Source organism: Trichechus manatus, unplaced genomic scaffold, assembly GCF_000243295.1.
Source record: "Trichechus manatus latirostris isolate Lorelei unplaced genomic scaffold, TriManLat1.0 scaffold00201, whole genome shotgun sequence".
In the NCBI taxonomy this organism is placed as follows: Eukaryota; Metazoa; Chordata; class Mammalia; order Sirenia; family Trichechidae; genus Trichechus; species Trichechus manatus.
Genome location: NW_004444137.1, coordinates 3,979,880 through 3,998,538, shown reverse-complemented (window position 1 = coordinate 3,998,538; position 18,659 = coordinate 3,979,880).

Below are 18,659 nucleotides of genomic sequence, written 5' to 3'. Positions count from 1 at the left end.
TTTCTGGTATTCTCTGCTTTCAGACAGGATCCATATGACATCAGCAACGATATCCCTTGTTCCACGTCCTCTTCTGAATCCAGCTTGAATTTCTCACAGTTCCCTGTCGATATACTGCTGCAGCCGCCTTTGAATGATCTTCAGCAAAATTTTACTTGTGTGTGATATTAATGATATTGTTCGATAATTTCCACTTTGGTTTGGATCACCTTTCTTTGGAATAGGCATAAATATGGATCTTTTCTAATTCGTTGGCCAGGTAACTGTGTTCCAAATCTCTTGGCATCAACGAGTGAGCACTTCCAGCCCTGCGTGACAGGCAGAAAGATTAGCTCATTAAAATATTTTTTCAGTTAAACATTGGAATATTGAACTGCAGGGACACAAAGAACAACACAGGAAGAATGTCAGCTAATATTTAAATAAGCCACAGGTGGGAAGCAAACATTAAATAGACGTTTCATGTGTGGGAAAAAAATGGAATGTTTTTTGGGATCTTTGGAAGATAGAGGATTCTGTGTTAAGTCTTGTTTCTAAGTGGCAGTATTGGCATCATGAAAGAGGTAATAAGCTGGAATCATGCATTTCTAATTTGAGGAAACAGGTTTATGAGGTAGTCTTTCATCAAGCTTGGGGCAATAGAGGAGTAGCAAAGTGAAGGCAAAAGACATGAATCTATTTTGTTTAATAAAGAGTTTTATTGCTTTTGAATTCACCAAGGGAGCAAAAGAATGGACACCCATAAAAGAAAAAAAAGGATACTAGCCTGCCAAACCAAATGTGTTGCTCTCAAGTAAATTACAACTCATGGTGGCCCCACATGTGTCAGAGTAGAGCTGCACTCTATATGTAGGATTTTCAATGGCTGTAATGTTATGGAAGTAGGTCCCCAGGCTTTTCTTCCATGACAACACCGGGTGGATTCAAACCCCCAACCTTCTTGTTAGTAGCCAAGTGCAAACTGTTTTATCACCAAGGGACCTTATATTAACTGAAACATATGAAGTAATTTAATATAACTCTGTAATTAAATTATTAAAAGATTTAATTTTTTAGCTGCTTCAATTTTTAATGTACATTTTTATTTTGGGATAATTTTAGATTTGTAAAAAAGTTGCAAAGATAATGCCGAGTTTCCATATACCCCTCACCCTGTTTCCCCTGGTATTACCGTCTTACATTACCACGGTTCATTTCTCAGAACCAAGAAACCGGTATTGGTACGTTACTATTAACTAAACTGCAGACTTTATTCTCATCTCATCAGTTCTAACATGGCTGCCTTTTTTCTGTACTAGGATCCCCTCCAGAATACCACATCACATTAAGTCATTATGTCTCTACAGTGTATGTTCTGTGTCTTTTTTTTCAATCTTTCCTACTTTTTCATAACCTTGACTTGTCTGAGGAATACTGCTCAGGTACTTGTTAGATTATCTCTAAAGTGGAGTTTGATGATTTCTTTTCTCGTGATTAGACTGGGTTAATAGCTATACAAAAAAACAGCTCCCACTGAGTTTATTTGGACTCAAGGTGAACCCACTTGAGTCAGAGTAGACTTACGTTCCACAACGTTTACAATGGCTGTGATCTTTCAGAAGGAGATCACCAGGGCTTTGTTCTGAGGTGCCTCTGGGTGCATTGAAACAGCTAACCTACAAGTTATAAGCCAAGTGCTTAACCCGTATCCACCACCCAGGGACTCCTTTATGCAATACAAGCAACATTTAATATGTCCATGCCCTGTGTTTGCACTACCCCCTTCCCCTAAGCTGAGTTCTGTGGTTGGGTAAGTTACCAAAGTTTCATTCTTCTCCTCCTCATTACCCCATGGTTCCCACCCCTGCCGGGTTCATTGCATCAAGAGTGAGACCAGGTAAGAGATATAGAAAATCACTATATGACTACTTCATAGCGTCACGATTCTCTGATCTTGGCAGATACTTTAAAGCTGCAACTTTCTTTCATGAGAATTTTGGAGTTTCATAATATAACATTGGTCCTCAGATGTTTGTAGGTTTATTTTTGGTACGTTCTCAAGAGTGTGGTAAAACTCTGTGACCTCATTTAAGATGGAATATGTTATTGTAATCTAAAGAGTAAATCATTGCCAAAGGTACAATTTTCAGATTTTCTGAAGTATTTATACATAAAAATAAAAATTTTACATCATCTAAAAAAGGAATATATGGAATGTTTATAGTATTGTAGTATAATCTCCAAAGTTGAAAACAACTGAAATATCTAACAACTAATGAATGGATAAACAAAGGGTGGCATAACTGAACAATGGAATACCACTCAGTGATTTTTAAAAAAAAGAACTATTGATATAAACAACAACATCATTGCATATCAAAGGCATTATGTTGACTGAAATAAATCAGTTTCAAAAAGATATACGCTGTATAATTCCAACCAAAAACCAACCAGTTGCTGTCAAGTCAACCATTACCTGGTCTTTCTTTGAAGGTGCTCTAGGTGGGCTCCAGCTGCCAATCTTTTCATTAGTGGCCCAGCACTTATTCGTTTGCACCATCCAGAGACTCCTATATGATTCCTCGTGTATGATATTCTGTAAATGCTAAAGACATAGAGATGGAAATTAGATCAGTGGCTCCCAGGGTGTAGGCTGGGAGGGAGGGTATAAATTTAAAAGAGCCGGAAGGAAATCTTTGGGGTCATGAAAATCTCTATACCTAGACTGTAGTGGTGCTTACACAGCTGTATGTTTTTGTTAGTTGCCATGAAGTCCATTCAGAGTCATGGCAACTCTATGAGTTACAGAGTAGAACTGCTCCATAGGGTTTTCTTGGCTGTAATTTTAATGGAAACAAATCTCCTGGCCTTTCCTCTGAGATGTCACTGGCTGGGTTTGAAGCATCAACCTTTAGGTTAGCAGTCGAGTACAAACTGTTTGCCCCAACCAGGCACCTTACACAACTGTACACCTTTGTCAAAACGCATAGAACTGTACACCTAAAAATATGCTTTTAACGTCTGTGAATTATACCTCAGTAATCCATTCTTAAATAAAACCTTTTCTATAACTATAATTATATACACAGTAGAAGTAAAGAGGTTATTCTTTGGCAGAATTTTTACCTATCCTGATTTATTGAATTCAAGACACAATGATTTATAAGACACATATGCATTTTCTGTACCTTCCTGTCAGTCCATGTCCAGGGAGGAAAAAGAATCCACTCAGGGTGTTTTATTCAGAGGGAATGTTAAGGGAACACAGAAGTTTGCCCCAGCTGAAAGCAGCTTCCACCCCCAAGCCTGGAGAGACAGTCAGGGAGGTGGAGTTTCTGGAGCCCAAAAGCAGGTCCATCAGCAGAAGTGAATAAACAGTCCCTAATAGAAATGCCACCTAAGCACAGAAGGAGAGGGACAGACACCCTCCAGTCCCTGCCAGTCTCCCTGTACCTGAACCTGACCCAAGGCCAGTAGGCTAGGATTCTGTGATGAACCCGACCCTCTGACCACAGCACAGCAGGTGACACGTGGGCAATGGGTCTGACAGCTCACAGGAACATGATGGACAGAGCTTCTAAGAGAGAAAAACTGCTACCAGTTGTCTTAGTTTCTTACTGCTGCAGGCAGGGATGGATTACCCAGTAAGCAATGCAAACATGTGCTTAGGGCATCAACAAAACAGTGGCACCAGCTGTCCAAAGGAAAGACCCATAGATACCAAGCAGATAAGACACAAGGAAAAGTAAGCACTGCAGTGAACGGAAAATGGCAGGGCACTAAATAAAATTGATACCATTTTATAAATTTTCTATATGATAACAATTATATTTTCCTTTTCATTTTGGACAGATTGAGTTCTCTCTTCAAAGTCAGTTCTGTCTTGTTGACCACATAAGAACGCACCAGTTGCACTGTAATCACATGACTCATGACGTATCTGGTCCTGCCCAAAGTGATTCAAAATGCGTCTTCAGATTGAACATAACCTTGTATTTCTATCATGCTCTTTGTGATCACTGTCACCCCCTTCAGGTATCAGCAGTAGTACAATGAACTGCAAAGAATCATCAAAGGACAGAAAGTGAGTGCATACACTTTTAAGTACTATTTCAAGGTGAAAAACACTCATGGAGATCTGCGAAGGGTCCTCCAACAAACATTGCAAGCGAATGAAATTATTTCTGACTGCCTTGGAAGTACTATTTCTTTTGACTACCTCAGACCTGAAGAACAAAATTACACGTTCCAAATCAATTTTTTTACTTACTAATTTTCAAATATAAATTTTTGTGTTAACATCCAAAGTAGAATATAAATTTTATTTTATAAAATTTACCTGTTTTATAAATGTTATTTATTTTCAATTATTTGCTAAAGTAGAACCAAATTTAAAAAGTGACATAATTTTATATCCAGGTAAAATGAAATGGCAACAACTAAGTGGAGCACAAAAACAAAAGCTTACAGGAGATAAAAAGAAAAGGATTGTGAATCCCTAAAGATAATTCCAAAATTAACTTCCTTATTAAAACATAATGAATCAGAAGAGACTTTGTCCACTGAATGTTCAAGTTTAATGGGTGCAAATCATTGCACTAGTACTGCTAGTGCTGAAATTACTAACAGCAATACAAATATAACAATTTGTTCTGAATTCTGCATCCATTACTTGCTGTAGTAAAGAAAAAAAATAATGGTGTAGAAAGTGAAAACTATTTTAGGATCCGAAATTGTCACATATGCAGACCCCATTTATAACAGAAATACAGATTGTGCTTTGTGGAATAATTTTTTTAATCTAATGATGTAGATTATTGGATCAAAAGAGGGCTAAGTGTCTTCATCACAGCGGACCATTTGAAAATTCTTTAAAAAAATTTCTGGATAATAAACAAACAAGGTTCTGTAGCCAGAATATTTTTCAAGGTGAGTAGCTAATGGTGAAAATTATAAGAGGGAGTGGCTACTGTATTCTCCATCAGTCAGCTGTGTATATTGTTTTTTTTTTTTTTTTTTGGAAAACGATACAGTCCTAAATCATTTAATTCTCGATTTGTTACAAATGGTTATAGCGATCGGTGCAACTCAAATATGATTGATAAACATGAAAACAATTCAATTCTCAGAGATTGTATGTTGTCATATTTAAACCAAAGATGTAGTTTTGACTTAACTCATGAACTAGAAACACAAATTAATGAAGGACGTCAGTATTGCAAAGCCGTTTTGCAACTCATTGTGACTGTCATTGTAATAATCCCTAAACGTGGACTATCTTTTTGAGGAAGAAACGAAGTGTTTGGGTCCCCACAAAATGGAAATTTTGTGGGCTTACTTGAATTCATTGCTCAGTTTGATCCATTTTTAACAGGTCACATCTCAAAATATGGTAACACAGGAAAGGGCAACCCATAGTATAAAACAACGTGTGAAGAAGTAATAAAACTTAATAAGTGATACAGTTCAATCAATTATTTTAAGTAAAGTAAGTATAGCTCAATATTTCAGTTTGTCTGTAAATGCCACTCCTGATCTTTCTCATACAGATTAGCTAATATTGTTTTAAGACATTGTCATGGATTGAATTGTGTCCCCCAAAAATATCTGTCAACTTGGCTGGGTCATGATTCCCCGTACTGTCTGATTATGTACCATTTTGTAAACCTGATGTGATTTCCTTATGTGTTGTAAACTCTATCACTATGATGAGGTTATACCGATGAGGTCTACAAGATTGGATACTGTCTTAAGCCAATCTCTTTTGAGATATAAAAGAGAGAAGTGAGCAGAGACACATGGGAACCTCCTACCATCAAGAAAGCAGTGCCAGGAGCAGAGTGCATCCTTTGGACCTGAGGTTCCTGCGCTGACATGCTCCCAGACCAAAGGAAGACTGATGCATCACAAGAACCTTCCTCCAGAGTCAACAGAGAGAGAAAGCTGTCTCCTGGAGCTGATGCCCTGAATTTGGATTTGTAGCCTACTGGATTGTGAGAGAATAAACTTCTGTTTGTTAAAACCATCCACTTGTGGTATTTCTGTTATAGCAGCACTAGATGACCAAGACAGACACAAATCTTCAACAGATGGAAAACCTGTTGATCAATTTTTCACATTTACTAGCTTAAAAATTCTTACTGGTGAAGAAATTGCAAATCAAGTACTTGACTATTTGTGTGAAGTTTGCAAAATTGATTTTACTAAGTGTGGAGGTCAGTCCTATGACAGTGCTGCCAATATGTCAGGGTGTTATAAAGGCATGCAACAGAAAATTTTAGAATGTAACGAATATGCTATTTTCATACCACGTGCTACGCATTCAGTCAATCTTGTAGGATGTAGCAGAGTAGACTGTTTTCTGGAAGCAGCTGATTTTTTTTTTTCTAGTGTTTGGTTACTCTACACATATTTTGCTGCCTCTACTCACTGATGGGCAGTTCTTAAAACATATTTAGGCAATGATCGAGTATTAAAGTGTTTTTCTAATACACGTTGTGAAGCACGTGCTGTAGCAACAAGTACAATCCTGAAGTCATACACTCAATTCTAGATGACTTAGAAAACATTGCTGAAGACCAGACACAAAAAGGGTATACCAAAAGAGAAGCTGAAAACATCACCAACAAAATACAACACTAGAGAATGTATTTATATGGGTTATGTGGAATAATATATTGCAGCATTTTCATCGGATGATTCAAGCTCTCCAAGAGTCAGAAATAAATTTAAAGACATGCACAGATCTCCACCAGTCATTAACAGGGTATTTACATAATTTAAGAGAAGATTTTGCAAATTTTGAAAACACAACAAATACTGCCATATACTGATTATCAAGCAGTTCACTGCTGCGGAAGCATTAGAAAGAAACAAGTAAATGACAGAAGTGCTCCAGAAGTATCACTGAGTGCTAGAAATTAATTTCATGTAACCACGTAGTACACCATCATTGACACATTTGAATCTTGTATGAAAAGAAGGGCAAAAGTGTACAAAATTCTTTTAAATAGATTTTCCTTCATAAACAACGTGGCTATAACTGAAGAATACATTAAGGCATCCAAGAAATTAGTACAGGCTTATCCTGATGACTTAAATACAAGCCTTTACAGAGAAGTGTGACAATTTCATTCTTACATGAGAACTAAGTTTACAGATTCAGGAAAGACAAATTTTACTCATGTAGGCATGTATGACTACATAATAGAAGATAAAATGCAATGTGTATTTCCCAATGTTGAAATTGCTATATGCATATTCCTAACTTTAATGATCACAAACTGCACAACAGAATACTCATTTTCATCCTTAAAGAGACTCAAAAACTCTCAGTGTACAACAATGATTCAAGAAAGACTCGATTCATTATCCTTATTACATATGGAAGTAGATATTGTTCTGCAGCTTAATTGTGATAAAATCATAGAAGAATTTGTAAGAGCAAAGAATAGAACGAAATGTTTTTAATCATACATGTTAGAAATGAAGAATCTATCTAAAATAAAATACAGTAATTCATTGCTGATCATTAAATTTTCTTTTCTGACATCTTTTCATTTGTTCATTCATAATTATAGCATTTGTTATGAAACAAGCATCAAAATTGAAGCAAGAGCCGTTAAAGCAAAACTGGTGAAAGTCAATTTTTCATTGTGGAAGATCAACAGAATTTTACATTGATTGTTGAAACAAGTAAGTTCACTGACTCATTTTCTTTGTTGTAGAATATAGTGGAATAGTCTTTTGTAGAAAATATGGTATATAGTAAAAATCTTAGTACCCTGCATCCACTAAAAATTTTATAATCCAGTTCATCTCATTCCCCTAAAATGACATATGCCACTTCTGTGTTCAATTGATAATATTATAGTCACAATTAAAAAGAAGTTATATTATAGATAACTAAGGTGTGTGCACACATATATATATACATATATGTGTGTGTATATACATATCTATATATGTATATATATCTATATACATATATATATAATAACTCACATATCCCATTCGGATGTGGGAGTAAGCAGAGGAGGGTCACCACAGATTATCAATGCTTAGGGCCCTCACATGCCTTATTCCGGCCTTGACTGCCAGAACGGAAATACTACAACTGGATGGTTTTAACAAACAGACATGTATTTTCTCACAGTTAAGGAGGTTAGAAGTTCTAATTCAGGGTTCCAGCTCTAGGGGAAGAATTTCTTTGTCCAGTCTCGGGGAAAATCCCTGTCTCGGTCTCTCTAGCATTCTTCTCTTGGGTTATTCCTAGTTCCTTGGGGATCTCCACATGGCATCTTTCTTTCTCACATTAATGTTTCCTTGTGCTTCCTTGCTTCTCTCTGTCTATGTTGTTGTTGAGTGCCTTAGAGTCAATTTTCAACTCATTGTGACTCCGTGTGACAGAATAGAGCTGCCCCAGAGGGTTTTCTTGGGTATAATCTTTATGGGAGCAGAGCATCAGGTGTTTCTCCTGAGGAAGAAGCTGGGTGGATTTGAACTGCTAAACTTCCGTTAGTTGTTTAAGCACTTAACTAACTGTGCCACTTAGGGATTACATCCTGTTTGTGCATTACTTCTGAATTTAGACTGTAATGGATTGAATTGTTTCCCTCCTAAATATATGTTGGAATCCTAACCCCTATACTAGTGGATGTAATCCGTTTTGGGAATAGGGTGGTTATGTTAATGAGTTCATATTACTATAAAGTGTGTCCTAAACCTAACAACTTCTAAGTGATATAAAGAGGAGCACTAAGAAACTAAAAAGCTAAAAACCAAACCCACTGCCATCTAGTCTGCCCCCAACTCAAGCTGATCCCATGTGTTACACAGTAGAACTGCTCCATAGCGTTTCTTGGCTGCAGTCTTTTCAGAAGCAGATCTTCAGGCCTTTCTTCTGCAGAGCCTCTGGGTGGGTTTGAAGAGCCATGGATGAAATAAGGAACACACCTTCTAATAGCTGGAGAACAATCTGAATCATGAACAAAGCAAAGATGTGGAATTTTAACTTCTAATTTTGCAAAGTTATGTTCCAAGAAGTATCATGGCGGGTAGGGGGGCTTCCATGCGTAGAAGCTCCCACCCCCTAATCTGATGGAACCCAGGTCTTCTTGCCCCATTTCTCCAGGCTGCTCCCTGGTGTTGTGCTTCCACTGCATCCATGGTCCAATGTTCCAACCACTCTCTTTGATAGATGGTGCCCAAGCTGACCCCATTTCCACAACAACACTCTCCCTTGCTCTCTCTGTCTGGAGAGCCTCATTCCCCTCTTAGGAGAATGTTTCCTGAGCTTCCCCCATAAATGCCCCAGGGAAGAAGCAGGCACGTAAGAGGTGCCAAGGAACATGCAAGCGGTAGCAGTGAACACAGATGCGTCAGAATTGATCTTTCTTTATCATTTCCAATACCAAGCTTTTACGTGCATACTTACTTCTCCGTTATTTTAAATCATTTACATTTCACTTTTGAAATTTATTTTCTTATATTTGTTTTAATTTAATTTTATCTTATGAATTTCTTAAGTAGTATGTTTACTTTCCTTCCACTGAGTGTTGTTTTAGTGTGAGAAAATGTAAGTACGCTGAGGATGAGGTGGTAGCAAATCTCAATGTTAAATTTCAGATTTTTAGAATTTCACATGGATTGTGTGAGAGAACACCTTGGTGTTTAGGAATTCACACTGAAGTATTCAGGAGTAAAGGGGAATTAGATCTTCAACTTATTCTCAAAGAGTTGTGAAAAATTATATAGAGATGGGTGTGTGTGTATACATAGAACAATGGACAGTATTTGGGGAAACTGAGAAGTATATGGGGATTTTTTTGGTACTATTTTTGAAACAGTTGCTGTAAATCTACAATTATTACTAAACAAAAAGTTGAAAATAAGTTCTCGAAAAAAAGTCTAGAAATTATTTAATTAAACAGTGATTCAACAGTGTAAATTAAGACAATGACCAAATGAATGTAGTTAAATAAAATTTACAATTTTTTATAAATAAAACAGACATTAGTAACACAAAAACAATGATGCACTTTAAGAACAAAAATAAAATCAGATTGTTTGAGAAAAATGACAAAATAAATAAAATTTTGTCAGTGTAATCAAAGATTAAGAAAAGTGGAGACACTGAAAATTCATAAAGGCCCACTCTACATTTAGAAGAAATAATAAATCACAAAAGAAAATAAGGATGAACTTTATTTCCACAAATTTGTGTATCTAGGATAAACTGCTTATTTTCTAGACAAATATGTTCCTAGTATTAACTCAAATGGAAAGATAAAGCCTAACTAATCAATTTAACTGTGCAAATTATGAGGCATTTAAAAACTTACTGCCAAAATTGCATTAAGTCTGATTTATTCAAATGGCAATTTTCGGGAAAATTTCCAGCAAAATATAGTTTCCATGTTCTTTAACCTCTATGCATGTATTTCAAAAAACAAGTCTTCCTCTAGCATTTTGTCAGGATTTTGTAACACTGATTTAAAAAATAAAAAAAAAAACACAAGGAAAAATAAAACAGAGAATTATTAAACTCCAACTTTCATCAAATAGTCATAGGAAATATCTTAGTTACCTAGTGCTGCTGTAACACAAATACCGTAAGTGGGTGGCTTTAAAGAACAGAGATTTATTTTCTCATAGTTTTAGATGCTAGAAGTCCAAGTCAACCTCCTCGGCCACGTTGACTCCTTCCTTGTTGATAGCCATGAGCATTCCTTGGTTCCTTGGTGTTCCTTACCTTGCAGACAATCCTCACATGATGTCTGTCTTCTGTCTGTCCTCCTCTGTGTATGGTGTGTGTATGGTGTGTGTACGTTGTGTGTGTGTTTTGTGAGTGTGTGCCTAATCAGCTTTTTCCATAACTCAGGAGTGCCTAGTTTAGAATTCATCAGACTTAGGTATGATCTGATTAACATAACAAAGAGAACCCTATTTCCAAACAAGATTGCATCCACAGGTATAGGGGTTAGGATTTTAACATGTTTCCCAGGCTGGACACAATTTAATCCATAACCCCCAACAATATAATTAGAACATTAGCGATTTTGAGGCACTAGTAGAGCAAAATAATTAAAATTTCTAAATGGAGTTTATTCGAGCGCTGTGAGGATGGTTCAATATTAGAAGATCTATTAGAAATTATCAATATCAACAGACTATAAAAGGAAAATGATGTGATCACAGCAATGTATGCGGGAGAAAAATTAATGAACACAAGACCATGCCAAATATGAAAAATACTTCTTGTACAAAGACTTCCAGCAAACCTCATGTAATGATGTAAAAGTGAAGTGCTTCCCCTAAAGGGAGGGAAGAGCCAAGGACGTGACAAGTCACCAGGAGAAACTACCTCCCCTGAATGCACTGCTTAGTACTACAAGGAGAAGGACTAAGTACTACTAAGTACAGAGTACTACAAGGAGAAGTACTAAGTACTTAGTACTACATGGAGAAGGCGGTAGGTGAATCTCTTGCTGGAGAAGCAGTAGCCTTTCTCCAAGTAGCAAAGCGCCCTCTTTTGCAGTCAGCACTGTGAAGGGTTAGCTTTTTACTCACTACTGACCTGGCACCGACTTGCTCTGGAAGGCACCGGGACTCCCTTGAACTGTAAGTCCTGCGGTAACGGAAGCTCCTGTCATCAACATAGAAGAGGCGCTGAGGTCCAGGCTGAGCTCCAGACATTTCCCGTGCTTTGTGGCCAGGACAGCAGACGGAGCATGGCCTGGGAGGAAAGCAGATACCAGGGGTGGAGCTGAGATTTCCAGAGATGTGCCTGTGTGTTACAGCCAGCTGACACCTGCGCTTTTCTGGGAGATGCCGGGTGTGGGTTTTACACAGTAGGATTGCCACTGGTGCAGAGGTGAGCCACCTCCCACAACTCTGCTCCGCTGGCTGTGGTGGGTAGGCCACCTCTGGCCCTGCCCATGAAGAACCACCACCACCCTGGAGGACATTTGATCCCCTCCCACCCCCACGCCTTGCTGAGCCACCTTCTTCAGCTGGCCTGACCCCACCCGGTCCGGGATGCACCAGTGGACTGGGATCCTGGAGGCCGGCTCCCCATGCCTGAGCTTCCCAGGAAGAGCTGCCCCAGGGCCACAGGCACCATGCTCACTCCCTCTGAGTCGTCTCAACAGAGTTGAAGCAAGATGGGACATCCTCTGGGCTGCAGGTCACCCTCTGGGGTGCTCCCAGGTTCTCCCAGGCACGAGATCCCTGCACAAACCTCACCACCTGGCAGAGCTGCGGGCTGCTGGGCCAAATGTCCGCCTCCTCCCACCAGGAGACAGAAGCTCCCTGAGAGTAAGGGGCCTGGCCTAGGTCTCCCTTCCTGCCCTTCAGGAGAATAGACCCTGAACACAGCAGGTCAGCGGAGCAAAGGCGGCCCAGTGGAACGCAAGGGGATAAGGGAAGGCAAGGGGGTCGGTCACAGGCCGGTGGGGTGGAGGCGCATGGTCGCCACGAGGGCTCTGAGCGGGGTCAGGGTTGGGGTTGGGGGAGCGGTTGCCCACAAGGAGAAGGAGAGGCTAGGACCACAAGGCCCTGCCTGGGGCTGGCAGTCAGCCAAGGGGCCCAGGAAGCACAGCTGAGGTCTCTCAGGGCGCTGTCTGCTTCCTTTCCTCCAGCTCCCTTGGTTAAGAGGGACACCGGCTGGGCCCGTGGGAAGGCTTGTGTGTCTTTCTCCTTCTTCTGTGCTTGGGTTTCCTCTCTGCCGGGACATCCTGCAGTGGCTGCAGGCAGCTGTGGTTTCTGGAGGGAGGTGGCAAGAGCGCGCTTCTGGGGTCCCGAGGCGCCTGGGCGCTAGTTCTGGCCAGCTTTGGCGTCAAAGAGAAGGCTGGAGGGAGAGGGCAAAAGCCTACCCAAACCCACTGCCGTGGAGTCAATTCCTGCTCATAGCGACCCTATGGGACAGAATAGAACTGTTCATAGGGTTTCCAAAGCTGTAATCTCTACAGAAGGAGCCCTGGTGGCGCAGTGGCTAAGCGCTCGGCTGCTAACCGAAAGATGAGCCCTTGGAATCCACCAGCCCCTCCAAGGGAGAAAGATGTGGTAGTCAGCTTCCGTAAAGATTACAGCCTTGGAAATCCTATGGGGCAGTATCCATGACAAAGGGTACTGATTATCTTTTCCAACTGCAGACCTTTCTGTTACCAGCGGAGCGCTTAACCACTGCACCACCGGAGCTTCTAAAAGCCTAACCAAAAAACCTCTTGCCGTCCAATCGATTCCAACTCATAGTGACCCCATAGGACATAGTAGATCTGCCCCATAGGGTCTCCAAGGAGTAGCTGATGGGTTCGAACTGCCGACCTATTGGTTAGTAGCTAAGCTCTTAACCACTGCACCCTCCCCCCCAAAAAAGTTACCTTTGAGTCTATTCTGACTCCTAGCTACCCTATAAGACAGAGTAGAACTACTCCATAGGGTTTCCAAGGAGGCTGATGGATTTGAACTGCTGACATTTTGGTTCACCGCCAAGCTCTTAACCACTGCACCACCCATAACCCCGTTGCCGTCGAGTCGATTCCGACTCATAGCGACCCTGTACGACAGAGTAGAACTACCCCATGGAGTTTCCAAGGAGCGCCTGGTGGATTCTAACTGCCAACCTTTTGGTTAGCAGCCAAGCTCTTAACCACCGCACCTCTCCCCCCGTCCCCCCCCCAAAAAAAAAAAATAACATTGCCTTTGAGTCTATTCCGACTTCTAGCGACCCTATAGGACAGAGTGGAACTGCTCCATAGGGTTTCCAAGGAGGCGGGAGGGTTTGAACTGCTGACATTTTGATTAGCAGCCGGGCTGTTAATCACTGCACCTCCAAGGGCTCCCAAAAGCCTGCAGCACCGTGCATTTATCTGACCAAGATAGATACGACCACAAGATGGCAGTGTTGCAAAGCAAGATGTTGGTGAAGTACTGACATTTCAAAGGTTTGCTTGTTGGAACAATCCCTCACGACATGACGCCGTCCAGAGTAAAGGCACTGTGGGCCCTGAGAAGGGAAGGAGGAAATGGACTCTCCCAGGGGACAGTGGAATCAGAGACGGGGATTAAGCATCAAGGTGATGACCCTCAGCATCACGACAGGATGCGTATGGGTGAGAGGCCTTGGCGTCTCCCCTCCAAGGACTAACCAGGCCAGACCCTGTTCAGTTTCCGAGATCGGACCAGATCGGGGCGCGTTCAGGGATTTACGTCCCCAGACTTCAGCACTTGCTGCAGCAGCTCGGCCCGGGAGCCTGAGCCTTGCCGCGCCCCGCCCCGCTGCAAGTGCAGGCGCGTGTCTGAGTCTCGCCTCCACCAAGGCAGCTGGGGCCGCGATGGGTAGGCGCGTGGCAAACCTGGTCGTGCCCCGCTGCCCTTGCTGCCCTTCCTCAGAACCCGCAAGGCCACCCATCCTAGCTACCCCGCTGACTCGCCACTCCTGGCCAGGCCTACGTGAAGACAAAGACCCATCCAGGCTGCGTGCTTCCTCTGGACCTATTTTTTTTGTCTATGCCACCAGGAGAATGGCGTTCTTCCACCTTACTGAATGACTATGTGGCGACAGGACATCCAGAGGTGCTTCACACGAGAGGTGAAGGAGCTAGAGCAATCCCTTTTCAGTGAGGTTAAGGGAAACGACGATAAAGATATGGTCTGAGTCATCTGGTGTGGGTGGAATAAATTTAAGGTGGTTAAATTTAAGGTAATTGCAATAGCTTGGGAGCACCACACTAGGAAAGTGTCCTCTGGGAGGAAGGCTCCAATGATGGAATCTGAAAGACAAAGATGGTTAATTTTTCTTTCTCTCTTCCTCCATATTGCCTGTGGTCTAATTTGTTATTTCCACAAGGTGATGTGTCCTTCACCTCCCTCCACTTAACAAAATTGATATGCCCCATTCGGTAGCTATAACCTCCACCCGGTGAAACCCACCGAGGCAGCCCTACATCTATTCAGACGTCTGTTTTCTGCCAGGGTTGCACCCATCTAGGAAAAAATAGGATTCACTCTTTTGGTAGATTCTACAATCGTAAGCTCAGAATATATATTAAACGATTAACAGTTTCTCTATTGCTGTGTGTATCTGCTTCTTTTGTTATGGCACAACTCCCTAGCATTAAATCTCCTTTTTACTTGACCACTGAAACACTAGACCTATTTTCACCTACAAGGGCAATGTATTTTTATTAGCCATAGATCAAGTATAGCTTGATGGTATCAAATCCATTCCACATCATCATTGGATGCCTGATCATATATTAGAAGGTATCTTTTCTTCTTTGTGTTCTGATGACTGCGATCTCCATTTGATATATTCGTGCTTGGCTAACAAAACTTAGCCAGATATGGTAATCACTGCCCTGACTTTTGGGATATGGACTATATATCTAAACATGCTAAGCAAGAAGATAATTTTTGTTCTCTGTTTTTCTCTCTGGATGATTCATACCAGACCAGGAAGCAATATTTTATACCCAGAGGATGTGCCCTCAGATTAATTATTACAATCTTGTTGGCTAAAAATGTCTATGGTAATAGCAGATTTGCATCACTTTAATGCATACAATCTCTGATTATGTGACTGGCACCTAGATTCTTCTGTAAAAGGCAAATATCACGTGACACAATGGCAATGGATCCATGTATGGAGTGAAGATTACATGGATTCCTATGAATCTTCTGCCTCTCACGATGACTCTATTTTCTCTAATACTGCTATACCCTAGACCCTTACACCCAAAAGTCATGCTGGACTTCTGGTAGACACACTGAGAATTCCTTCTATGAGCGTTCCTAATAAAAAAGTGACATAATCTCGCCATTACCTTATAAAACCCATTTGTCCCTTGGAAATAGGATGTTTCTACTGATGACACTATCACTCTTTTGGTCACAGAATGGCCTAATCTCTATCACTATGGCAATTTTTGTATTCATAACACCATCTTAGTTACTTCAGATGAAACATTCTTTAATCCTAAAATAGTTTGGGAGACACACAAGGATAGCCTTGGATTTGCAGAACTCAATTGGCAGTACAGATTTTTTCTGTGGTACTCACTGATATAAATGATATTAACTATAAACAGATCCTAGATTTGTATCTCCAACTTAAATTGAAAATAGTCAAAGATGCATTCCTGTTTAACTGAATCCACTGCAATGTATAACAGAAAAGGCAAACATAGAAACAGGGGCAATACATGTACGAAAAAAGGCATTGATGGACACACTCTGTCATAGCTCATTAGAAACCCTTCTTGGGCTCATACAAAGACTGAGAAAATCACTTACTGTCCTTTGTTCACCTGGGATGTTGTTATTGCTAACATTTTTGTTGGGTCTGATCTGATGGGACATTTTTTCCACTCCTAAGTGGTTACAAGATGCTTGTTTGATATTATAACAAGACATTTATTAACACTTCTGTCCCCTCTGTTACTGTACCTATTGATCAGCTATGGAACGTCTCCTCATACCCATCTAAAGATGACCCATACACCAATCAGACATTATGGTAACCCTTGCCCACTGTTGATTATACCAATCTTAACTTTACTCATGAAGCAATGCTTAATGGACCATATGATCATACCTGTAGGTATTGTTATAACTCTTCAGGCATTGCATGCACTGATGATATTTCCTCTTGCACCACAAGACAAGGGTATACATGACACTCATGTACTAAAATATTTCACAAGTGAATATCTCTGAGTTAAATGCTCTGGAAGTGGAAGGCTGGGCTAATACCACCCTAATGTACTGGGGTGAGAAGTGGAATAAATTGGCTCAATTTTAGAAACCTAAATATGAAAATCCTTTATTGAAACTTTTATGACAGGATTTCACTTCACCCACTGAGGGCCATAGGGAAGAATTTACTAGATGGAATTATAAGCACTTGGCCAATGACATGGGACAGTGTGCCACAGCTAGTTTTGATGTTCTCACTGCTCACCCTCATGACACTACAGAGGCCAGATTGACTTTTAGGTTACATAGGCCTCACGTCAATCACCTGGGACGTGAGCAACTTACTGATTACAACTCTTATAGACCCGTGGCTCTTATGCCCCAACTTCATGAAAACCTCACAGACTTGCAGAGTATGTAGAGACATGGTTGGTAAATCCTATTAGACCTTACATTACCTTTGATGGATTACTGCTGGGTACCATATGAATCTGGTTATTATTAATCCAGACATTTGGGAATCCACTTTTATAATTTCTGTTATAATTAACCCTACTATTGTAGCATACATCTTAGCTTTTAATTGTTCTACTTCTTAGCAAATAGAAGGGAACCTGCTTGTGCAAAATATTCTGTTGAGCCTTATGCTCTGCCTCTTGATGCTATGTCAATAAGAAATTCCTTGAAGCACAGAAAACCCTTTCAGTTTTTAGGCAGTCTCTTAGGGGGCCTGCTAGAACCTTACTAACACAATTCCCAGTTGATGACCTGACTGGGAAATTAGAAGATTTTCAAAAGCATCAACAGAATTAAATGTCTTGCTATGGCATCTTTGTCACATTTGAGCACACAAATCAAAAATATTTCTCAAATCCTTGATAAAATTAATGAACACAATGCTAGGACAAATCATGCAATAGATAAAGAGCAGAAGGACGAATTTCCAAAAGTAATGGCTGTTGTAAACACAGCATTTATGGCATCCACATGTGGCAGGGAACGTGCTACCAATGCTTATTCCCCCATAAATGTAATAAAAGTGATGTTTACCTGGACAAAGAATTGCCAAGGAAGTTTGTTTGGATGGTGAAATAAGGTTTTGAAATTTTGGGGAATGGATTTTAAGCCACGTAAAAGAAGCTATTGTTTTTATCATACTAATTGTATTGGAAATATTTCCATTCTATTGTGAAAGAAAAGATTTCGAGTGAAGGTACAGAGTTAATTATCAAATGAACCAGCCTCCTTGGTTTCAGTAAGTCTAAATACCTTGGGAATATATTTTTAAGTTCTTTCTCAAATCTCTTTAAATAATCTCTTATAAACCAGCCGTACTCTCCAGCGTTTAAAGATCTGTCTGTATTATTTGCCAGTGTAACTTCACTCCCTGGGGCAGGCCTGGCTCGGAGCTGACCTGAAATATATATTTATTTATGACAAAAAGAGATCATCGCTTGTCTCAAGAATATTGCAGTGTAACTGGGCTTAAAAGATACAAGGACATATAAGAGAACCAGGACATTGAATACTGATCATTTAAAATACTACTAAATAACACATACTATTTTTCTTCATTTCAGAAGATTGAATTTTAAAAAGAACATGACAAAATATCAATATGGGATCAAATGTCTGTATCTAAAATGAAAATATATTGCATGATTTTTCTTCAGAGACAATATATATCTAAAGAGACACCGAAGATTTTTACATGTGTATTTTCCTCTTTTGGAAAATTACCTAAAATGCATCTTTTATAGGAAAATCGATAATGACACTGAATTATTTTCTCTGGGAATCTCTAATACTTTGAACCCTGTAGGGTTTTACATTTATTAAGACATTAGTTAATTCTGACTTGAGGACACCTACATGGGAGATGGTCGTTTTTTTCCTTGGTAGTAAAATATGCACATTCTAAAACCCCGAAAAATATTTTTCCTTGATTTTATATATATATAAAATTTTATTATATATACTAT